The 10,960-nt window shown below is 46.8% G+C and overlaps 1 non-coding gene across 1 annotated transcript; it reads left to right on the top strand.

Annotated features, from left to right (window-relative positions):
• The first annotated feature begins 4,821 nt into the window (after positions 1 to 4,821).
• LOC149995664 (U6 spliceosomal RNA) lies at positions 4,822 to 4,930 on the top strand. Its single transcript, XR_016508004.1, has one exon. It is a non-coding gene; the product is annotated as a U6 spliceosomal RNA (small nuclear RNA).
• Positions 4,931 to 10,960: the final 6,030 nt, after the last annotated feature.

The following is a 10,960-nucleotide window of genomic DNA, read 5'->3' as shown; positions in this document are numbered from 1 at the left end:
CCCCTCTCTCTAAAAATAAATTAATAAAATCTTTTTTTAGAAGGTTGCAGTTTGCCCTGGCTGGTGTGGCTCAGTGGATTATGTGCTGTCCTGAGGACGGGAAGGTTGCTACTTTGATTCCCAGTCAGAGGACATGCCTGGGTTGTGGGCCAGGTCCCCAGTTAGGGGCATGAGAGAGGCAACCAATCGTATCTTTTGCACACTGATGTTCCTCTCCCTCTCCTTCTCCCTCTCTTCCCCTCTCTCTAAAAGTAAAATAAAAATAACATCTTAAAAAGAAACAACGGGTTTGATTTCCAGTCAGAGCAAATACCTAGGTTGCGAGTTTTATCCCAGGTTGGGGCATGTACTAGAGGCATACAACGGATGTTTTTCTCTCACATTGATGTTTTTCTCTGTAACAGTCAATAAACATATCCTTGGGTGAAGACAGAAGGAAGGAAGGAAGGAAGGAAGGAAGGAAGGAAGGAAGGAAGGAAGGAAGGAAGGAAAGAATGAAGGAAGGAAGGAAGGGACGAAAGAAAGAATGGTCTGTCCAGAAAGTACACAGCCATGTAATATGAAAAATAGAGACATTTACTGAAGAAGATACAAGAAACAAGAAACATTGTAGAGTTCTGGCTGGTGTGCTCAGCAGATTGAATACCCTCCCATGAAGTGAAAGGTCACCAGTTCGATTCCTGGTCAGGGCACATCCCTGTGCTTCAGGTCAGGTCCCTGGTTGGGGGCATGCGGAAGGCAACTGATAGATGTATCTCTTGCACATTGCTGTTTCTTTCCCTCTCTTTCTTCCTCCCTTCCCCTCTATCTAAAAGTAAATTTTTTTTAAAAAAAGAAAGAAACATTGTACATAGAACAATGATGCCTCAATCCCCTTTGAAATAGGAACCTTGGGACCTCACACAGTTCTCCCAATGGCCATCAGCTGCCCTGTCATATTTTCCTGAATCTCGTGGACTGTCTGAAATCTCTTCCCTTTCAAAGGAGATTTTAGTTTTGGAAAAGCCAGAAGTCACAGGGCGCCAAATCTGGGCAATAGGAGGGCTCGATCACCTGGGTGATTTAATGTTTTGCCAAAAAACCTCTGTACCAGATGTGATGCATGAGTGGGCGCATTGTAGTGACGAAGCTGCCAATTACCAGCTGGCCATAGCTGAAGCCTTCTGAATCACCCAAATAGTTTCTGCAAAGGAATGTTCTAGCCTAATGCAATTCTGATGCAGATTTGTTGCTCTACTCGCTCAGTCATTGCGAATGTGATGACCACACAGTGCACATGCTCACTAAATGGCATCTACTGGCCCCACTGACTAGTACAGTGAAGTCTACATTGTTCAATATGCGCATTTGAGTCCATTCTCCTTGACTGCCACGTTACACTGATGTCGTGCCAACCACTCTCATTATATCAACAGTGGTTGGACTTTTTCTGGATAGACCTCATATGCCCTGACTGGGAATCGAACAGGCAACCTTTCAGTTCCCAAGCTGGCACTCAATCCACTGAGCCACACCAGCAAGGTCTGTATGATTTCTCGTGGCGATTCCCTGCAGAGGAACGTTGGGGTGGGTATTTTTAAGGCTTTTCAGAAGTCTTCATAATTATGAAGTTTATTCTCTCACCACTGTGGGACTATAAAAAATGCTTTGCCTCACTAATTAATATGATCTATTAAAGGCTTCTGGCAACTCTACTGACATCAAATCCTTTTCTATGAGGATTCAATACACCAGATATTGGAGCTGCAGAGAGAAGCGGAAGTGCAAACAAACCAGCCCTGCCAAGGTCAGGATCTACCCAGAAACTGGAAAAGCAAACACTGTATACAGTTCACAGGTGAGAACATAGCAACCCCTGAGGAAATGCAAAGCCTACTCCCTATCACTGGTGAGTGTGAGGTGTTTTTGTTTGTTTGTTTTTTAAGTGAGAGTTTATTAAAGTTTGGGGCAATGAGGCAAAGAGAAGGACCCAGGAGATCAGATCAGGGGTGAGCCCAAGACTACCTGCTGCTGTCATTGCTCTGTGGATACAAGTCCGGCCAGGACCCTTAGAGCGCAGGATAGAAGAAGCAAACTGCAACCCTGAGGAAAGGGAGCACAGGCATGCAGAGCAGAGAGCACAGGGAGAGTGAGTGCCTTACCCAATGAAGATATAAGAGCGAAGTTCTCCAGCATCACACTGAGGTAGAGGTGCCTTTGAGCCTCATTAAGGAGGAGCCACTCTGTCCTGGAGAAGTACACGGCGACATCCGCAAAGGTCAGAACAACCTGTCAGAATTAATACAAATGGATCTGGAACAGTCTGAGACCCCGCAATCCTACTCCATACAAAGCTTACCCACGCCCAACACCTTCCTGAACGCCCAGTTCAGAGAAGACACCAGCCTTTGGTGCCAGTGCTGCCTGCTGTCTCGTCAGTCTCATTAGTCAGTCCTGTCATCCTCAGCAAGCGCAGCAAAGACGGGATGTGCAGCAGGTGAGTAGCGTCTGTGCTCAGGTCCATGCCTGCTGGGCTGCGTCCCTCCCGCCCAGCAGTTCCACACAGTCTCCCAGACCGCGCCTCCGACACAGCCAAACGTGGGCTCCCGCTTCACCCGTAGGTCCCCACACCGGGTACCGGGCCCGTCCGCTCACACTTCCTCCAGCTGAGCTCACAGTGTGGTCCTTCCTCCTTCACAGCCTCACACCCAGGGTCACCCCCTCGGCTCGGCCCCCTCCTGCTCCGCACCACAGGCATCTCTCTGAGATCACCCATGAACTTAGCATGTGGCTTGCAGAGGGTGCTCGGAAATGCCAGAAGGACCTAGTACAACTGAGGCAGGGCAGAAGGACGTCAGGAGAATCCCGACAAAAGGATGGAAGAGCCCACATCCTCTCACCAGAGCCCTACGTCTGGGCACGAACAAAGGGGAGTAGGTAATGGCAGGAGGCCCCTGCGTCAGCCACGGAAATCGCAGCCACAAGGGCCCCTCCCAGCCAGGAGGCCCCTCAGAACCAGGCGTCACAAAGCCCGGGGACAACGCCCCGCCCTGGGAAACGCGGAGAACCCCACGAACCCTCTCAGCACGGCCCCGTCCGCTCGGAGGCACACGGTTTGCCCCCGTCCCCGTGGCGCCCGCACTGGCCTCTTCCTTCCGTTCTGACTGAAACTGCCCGAGTCTCACGCCGGTTTGTCCTTCAAACCTGTCCCGGGCCGGTCAGGGGCCCGAGGGGTGTCTGACGCGCGGAAGTTTCAGGGGCGCGCCAGGCGGGGGCAGCCCCCGGAGCGTTAGAGGTTCGGTGACCAAACCGCAGCGGCCCCTCAGCCGGTCGCCCTCCCCCACCCCCGTCACCCGCGTGTCACCCGCGAGCGCCTCACGTCCCGGACGCCGGGGCCTGGGCCGCAGGACTGACAGGCGCCCCGCACCCGGGCCGCAGGCCTCGGTGAGGGAGGAGGCCCCGCGGACGCGCACTCACCTCCGCCGGGCGCCTCAGCGCGGCCGCCGCCAGCGGACTCCGTGGGCGGAGCCGAGGCCCCGACCCGGCCAGTGGCGGGTCCTCAGGCCGCGGACGCGCCTCGGCACAGCGGCGACCGCACGCGCTGCCGTCCAGCGTCCGTCCGGCTTCGCAGACCAGACAGGTAATACCCGCCGCCGGACCCCGGGGACTCACGCCCTCACCGCCGCGCTCCGCAGCCCCCACCGGCTCCGCGCCGCCCTCGGGCGCAGGGCCCTCTGTGTAATGTAGTCCCGGCCCCAGGCACTCGGCCTCGCTGTCCCGGTCACCGGCCTTGGCCAGTAAGGGTACTTCGGCTGGGCACAGCTGTAATAGCATAAATAATTTCTAAAAATGCTTACTTTAAAAAAAAAGATAATTAAAGATAAAGTGGTCATTTATAATATATAAAAAGCAGTAAGAGCACTGCCTGGTGTGGCTCAGGGACTGAGTGCTGGCCCGCGAGCCACAGGCTGGCAGATTGGATTCCCGGGGCGCAGGCCTGGTTAGGTAGGGGTCAGGTCCCCAGCTGGGGGTGCGCAAGACGCAACCACAAACTGATGTTTCTCTCCCTCTCTTTCTCCCTCCCTTCCCCTCTCTAGAAATAAATAAAAATCTTTTAAAAACAAAAAAGTAATGATATATGAAGTGAGGGAGAATAAAACGATACAGCATGCTACAGTAGTCTAAAAAGTGAGGAAAGGGTTAGGGTTAGCATTTGCTTATATAAACATTTTTTTAAGTGTGTGGAAGCCTGCCTACAACACTAACAGAAGTTATCCAGGGTGAAAGCCCGCAGATGGGGACTCGTGAGAGAGAAACTTTGGTTTTGGTCAGTTTTAGTCTTACTGAAGTCTAAACCATGTACATCTATTCCTTATTCAAATAAATGTTAAATACAGAAAAAAGATGTTGTGGCACCATGTTAAGCGGCACTGGGAAACGACAACTTTAGGTTTCAGTGAGTATTGGGAGGTTTCTGGGGAGTATTGTCTGCATCTGTAAGTGACTGTCTGCCTTACCAGGTATCTGGAGAGACTAGCCTTCATTTGTTAATATCACCTGAGGCAGCTGCCTATAAAGGAATGCCAATTCTTCACATGATTTAACAGAACCACCTATAACTAGTACTAATTCTAAGCATAATCTAGAAAAATAATGGACACATTATAAAATTGATACTTTGCCAGTATTTTTTGTTTAAAAAAAAGGGGAGCAGCTGTGGGTATGTATTCTAAGGCTATTTGACCAGGAAACATAAAATATATTAATAGACCACTACAATATATAAATGGACCAAATCAAAACTGACAGTCTTTTAGTTCACAGGCTGGCGCTCAATCCACTGTGCCACACCAAGCAAGGCACATGTCCTAGAACTAGAACAGCACAGAGAAGATTACAATGGCCTCTGCGTAAGAATGACATGCAAATTCACGAAGCTTTCTATATTTAAAAATAAAAGGGAAAAATAAAGAACAGACATATCAGCTGAATTTATTATGTGTGAGAAGTGCATTTGTACATGTATTAATGACATTCATTTATCTTCTGTATTGCCTAATGTTGACATCTTGGAAGCCCACAGACTTGGAAGAGACTGCCCCTCCCAGGTATAGCTAAACTCTAATAAAAGATAATAAACAACCTACCTGCCCAACAGCCTGTCTTTCAATATGCAAACCAAACAATCCGTATCCATAACCCAACACATTAAATACACTTCCTTTATCTGACTCTCACACAAGCAGCCAGTATTTCCCCTAAATCGACCCAGGGTTAGTTACCAAAATAATAGGGACCAGCCCCATTCCCCAAAGCCTGCCAGAATTATTCAAAGCCGCCAGTCCTGTATGATGGAAGCTTCTCTGCCTTGCCTTTCTCAGGAAAACCATGAGAAACACTTGTGCCATGTTCTCCTCACTCCCTTCTGCCTCCTGACCACTGTAGCTTTCCCATCCGGCCACGTATGGCACAGCGTATCCCTGCTGCTTAGGAACTGTAAGTAATGAAAAGTTCTTATAGCTACTTTGAACTCTCCATGTCACCAAGCAGTCACCTCTGTAAATTAAAACACCTTGGGTATAATCAAGATCACTGGTGTAGGGAGCAGGGAGACTATGTCCAACAGAAGAGCATGCCTTCCTGCTTTCTCTTGGCTGCCCAACGGGATTCACTAAACAGCCAATAATGCCGGGGAAGGCACAGGTGCTTCTTGGCCCAATTGCACTGTGGCTGCCATTTCTTTATGCTGTGAGTGTGCACACCGTCAAGGGACGCCAACATCATTTATATGATGATCTCAAAGAAAGGTGGGGAGGACCAGTCAAAGTTAAGCTTGCCTGCTAAACTGGTGGGAAAGAACCTGAGCTTCCTTCAGTCCTCCAGCATGTCTCTCCAGGTCCACGAAGTGAAGTGATTACTGGGCGGCTCTCAGTACTGAGGAACTGACGGGAGAAAATACCCTGCAGTGATATTAGCAGGAAGACAGGGATCAACTGGTGTCCTTAGCAAGAGGCTAGGACACACACACGTGCGCGCGAGCACAGCGACGTGATGACAGAAGAGATGGCCATTTGCAAGCTAAGGAGAGATGCCTCAGGAGAATCCAACCCTGCTGCTACCTTGACTAGATGTCTAGCATCCAAATGTGTGAGAAAATATGCTTCTGTTGTTCAAGCTGCCCAGTGTGAAGTCCTTCGTTAAAGCAGCCCAAGCAGACTAATACAGGTCCATGGTCATCCGGTAAGAAGGTCTGTAGGCCTCCCTGAAGATGAAGAAGGACTCAGGAGGAGGATTTCTTGAGGTGCATCTTTGCTAGGAGAAAAGGGACGTGCAGTGGGCCAGACATCCTAAGACACTGGGCTGTGGGCTTGGAATCAATACCTGGATCCCCACCCTCACTGTGGGTCATGAGAGACCCCCCTCCAATCCCAACCCAGGTTTGGTTTCCAGCAGTGGGAAGTCAGGATAGTTCGCAGACCTGCCTCAGGGGCTGCTGGAGAATGTAAACATCTCAAGAGCCAAGAAAGGGGCTAGTCTTGGAGTCCTGATCTTTCTGGAAGGGGGGATGTGTGATGACACAGCAGTGCATTTGGGGAGAAAGTTGGGTTGTTTATACCTGAGGCGCCTTCTTGGGGTGGGCAGGTTGGCAGGGTTCCCATATGCCTCTTCCCTAAGCTGTAATCCTCCAGCCAGGTGGGGACAGAGAGTGACTACATGGCCTGGGCCACCCAAACGCCACCATGGGACCTTGGTAAAAAGTGCCCATACTTCAAGGGGCCTTTGAACACCTTTGGATGAAATCTATGCAGCTTCTACCCTCCCAGGAATTTGAATGTTTTCAGGCTGAGTTATTAAAAGATTTCTTTACAGAAAAGCTACAGCCCTTAGTAGCTGAAAAAATTATTTTTAAACAATTTTATCTACTTCTAGAGAGCAGAGAAGGGAGGAGAAAGAGTGGGAAAGAAACATCAATACCTGCCCCAACTTGGGACCAAGCATGCAAGCCAGGCATGTGCCCTGACTGGGAATCCAATAGCTTTATGGAATGATGCTAAACCAACTGATGCACACCAGTGAGGGCTGAAAAAATGATTTTGTTTCCAACTTTGAACAATCCCAATGTTTCACCTCAAATGTCACCCACTTTATGAGGAATATTACGGTACCTCTAACTGAAAAGCTACACTATCACCCACATTCTTCTGGAAAAGCTGAACAAAAAACTCAATGGCATTCTTAAATTAGAATCAGCAGACCTTTCAAAAACCTTTGAGCTCCCTTGGCTAGAGGTACTCTCACTAGCCCTGATGCCCACTCACTCAAGGACAAGTCAGTTATTTCTACTGAAGTACTGATTGGAAGACCCATGTGTCCAGGGATTCCACTTCCCATACCAGAGTATATTATTTGCAGGGATGGCAAAACAGTACAAGGGACACAGGTACTATACTTATTCCCTATCATCAACTCATTAAAGCCACCTTTTGGCCCTAAAAAGAAATATGAAAAATAAATGATTATCCTTCAAAATGAAGCCAAAAAAGGTTGAATTACAGTTAACAGAGCAGCAAGTATAAACATTAATGTGCCAAAGGATACGGTACCTGATATCAATATCCGACCTCTAATAAGGCTCTTATTGATCATTCCACAAAAGCAACTACCAACAACTAATTTTTCCTTTTCCAAATACAAAGTGCATCCTCTCTAGGGGAAAGTAAATTAGCAAGTATATTGTTTACTTTTGTTCTGTGTGATAATAAAACCTTTTAATTCCCCCAAAGTTCTATTTTTCAACATTAGCTCACATTATGGCTTTGTGTGGGTGTGATTTCAATTTTTTTCATCTTTATTGAGGTATAATTGACAAATATATACAATATTCATAATGGATGTTGTGATTTTCAACATATACATTGTGAAAAGCAGCTTAAGGCTTTTAATTTGGGGGGAAGGTTGCTTCTTTTTTGAGAAAGGTTTACAATTTATTAAAAAATCTAGAGAGACTGGGATTTGTGAACTGCTAAAGGTGTAACTGAAAGATTAATGTTTTATTTATCTGACAAATGGAAGTTAGGGAAGTCTAATTAGTAGTCTAAGAAGAGAAAGTATATTTAAACACATGTCTGTACTGTAACCATCTAGATTTAGAATTCAGAATTTTTAATTTAACATGTGTTATTGAACCAACTATATAATACATAAACACTTTAACAATTTTTCAATGAACAGAGGTAAGTGGTACATATAGGTGAATACACTCTAGAGACACCTAATAAAAGCCATAAATATATATTTTGTATCGCAATTGTAATCTACCTCAAGTATTTACGTAATTCAGCACTATCATATTTTAAAAATATGCTTGTGTACTTAGGTTATGAGGTCCTTACATTTTAGAAATGCATTTGGAAAAGTTTACACATTGACATACCTGAAAATTTAAGTATAACACACTATCGTGCCTGGGGACAGAGAGGTAGAAGAATCACCATGGTGACAGATATGATGAATGGTTAGGATAGGATTCATGGGATTTCATATATTTGAAAATAGACATTACAAAGGTAGAATATGTCTCAGTATCAGTAATTTTATTTGCCTAAAAGGAAGCAATGAAAAGGGCATGAGGTACCTGGTTTAAGGGATGCAAGACTGTATGGAAACATAAACACTCTGTTTAAAAAATTGCATGTTTTAGCCCTGGCTGGCTGGTGTGGCTCAGTGGATGGAGCGCAGGTCTGCTAACCAAAAGATCGCAGGTTTGATTCCTGGTCAGGGGACACGCGTGGGCTGCCGACCAGGTCCCCAGGTGGGGGCGTGTGAGAGAGGCAGCCAATTAATGTGTCTATCGCACACCAGTGTTTCTCTCCCTCTTACTCCCTCCCTGCTCCTCTAGAAAATAAATAAAATCTTTTTAAAAAATTGTATGTCTTAAATACACATAAATAAAAGTTTAAATGTTTAAAACTTACTACTTCCCAGTTATTTTACTGTTATAATGTTTTATTGTATTTTTTTTTGCATTACCATTTGTCCCCCTTACACCCCCTCCCCTGCCCATGCCATCACCACATAGGTGCCACATCCTTGAGTCCTCTTTCTTATTTCCTACCTCCTACCTCTCCCCTATCGATGCTGAGGTTACTTATGGCTACTGTATCATTATGCTGGAAATAAAATATAATCGTGTGCCACTGGAACATTTTACCATCTCCGTGTTCAGTGACATCATTTTAGCCGTTTGAAAATGACCACAATAAGAGTATTTACACCAGGGAAATTGACAAAGATTCAAAGATTACAAACCCAGACTTGACTTCACGTATGACTGAATATTTAGACGTAAGAGCGGTGAAGAATGTTCACAAAGCACGTTATACTTGTGTATGGCACGTTAGGGCGGCTGGTGACACCGGCTATGAAAGATCTCACAAAGAGAAGAAAATGGAGAGAGCAAAGTTCCATTCGCTCTCCCAGAGAGGAAAGGAGCCAGGTGTGGAGAACTGTGCTGGCACTGAGGTGTTGGGGCTTTTGAGTTTTTATCTGATTATAAAAGGGGGGGGGGGTTGCTGTTGTGTGGCTGCTGAGCTGTTAGGGGCGTTGTAACACAGGAGGTTTCAGTTGGTTTTGCAGAAGCTGCAGTTTGCTCCAATGTTAACTTTTGCCTACAGCTGTCAGGGACAGTTATGGCACCAGCTTTGTCCTTTAATCCCCACTCTGTGGTCTGAAAATTATTTTACAATGGCACCGCAGTACTCGTCATTAATTTGTTCTGGAACTCATGATGAGTGCTGAAACTGACGAGTACTGAGCAAGTGATAAGTGATGAAGCATTTTCTCTTGTGGGGTGGCATCACGACTCATACAAGCTCTAGCAAGTGCTACGAGTCCCTAGGAAGCACTGAGTGATTTTTTTTTCTCATCAAAATGCAACAAGTACAGGGTTTGAAAAGCTCTGAAGCTGATGAGTACCAAGGTACAACTATTCTTAATGATTGGACCTGATTTTGGGGAGTATGGATAAAGGTCTTGTCTTATGTCTATTTCCTACAGGTTAGGGATGTAGAGTTGTCCTTACATGAGGGTCTGGATATGGGTGGTTAAGGGGAAGAGGGTGGAATTGGACAGCTCAAAACTGAGAGCTATGGCCGGAGGCCGTTTATGGATGCAATCTCCCAGAGCCTGGATGCTCTGTTGAGTGAAGGATACAAAATACCTGAGGAGACCTGGCCAAAAAGCGAGAATGGAGGTAAAGGCCGCTATAGGTCCTAGAGAGGGAGTCAGCCAGGAAATCCAGGACAAGATATTGGTCTAAAAATCCCACCAGTCAAATCCTGCCAAGTTGTTGGCTTTGTGAACAGAATTTTTTAAATTGTATTTTTCCAGATTGGTTAACAAAAAGACAGCAATTCCTGTTAAGTATAGCACAGGTCCCTCGCTGGTTGGCCACTGGTAAGTCTAGGCCCCACTTACTCCACAGGACTACTCCTACTAGGTAAGTGGTTTGTTCTTGCAGGGTATTAATTTGGTTGGCTAGTCAATTATCTTAACCCTGGCTGGTTTGGCTCAGTGGATTGAGCGTCGGCCTGCAAGCTAAGTGTCGCTGGTTCCATCTTCCAGTCAGGGCACATCAGAGAAGGAAACTCTGACTCCAAAAAACCTCCGCTGCCTTGCGGCATACCTCTTCAGGGGAAAGGCTAAGGGAGTAAACCCCGACAGAAAATCCGGAGCCGGAGTCCCTAAGGCGGTTTGACGTTGTAGTCAACACCGGCAACTCCTGCGGCGCACCTGAAGCCAAGCTGTATTGACTCCGTCTTTCCCTTAGACCCTTCAGCTGCGAAGGGGGGGGGGGGGGGGTCTGCTGCATGGGCAACAGCAGACCCTCCATATCACCCTGCCCAGGCTCTGTAGCTTCAGCTTCACTGGAGAGGACACTCCAGCGTCATCGCAAGATGTCGATTCAACACGGGAGGAGACA

Source organism: Furipterus horrens, unplaced genomic scaffold (genome assembly GCF_987537825.1).
Source record: "Furipterus horrens unplaced genomic scaffold, mFurHor1.1.pri manual_scaffold_13, whole genome shotgun sequence".
NCBI lineage: Eukaryota > Metazoa > Chordata > Mammalia > Chiroptera > Furipteridae > Furipterus > Furipterus horrens.
The sequence above is the reverse complement of the archived record's forward strand: the minus strand, read 5'-3'. Positions and strand labels throughout refer to the sequence as shown.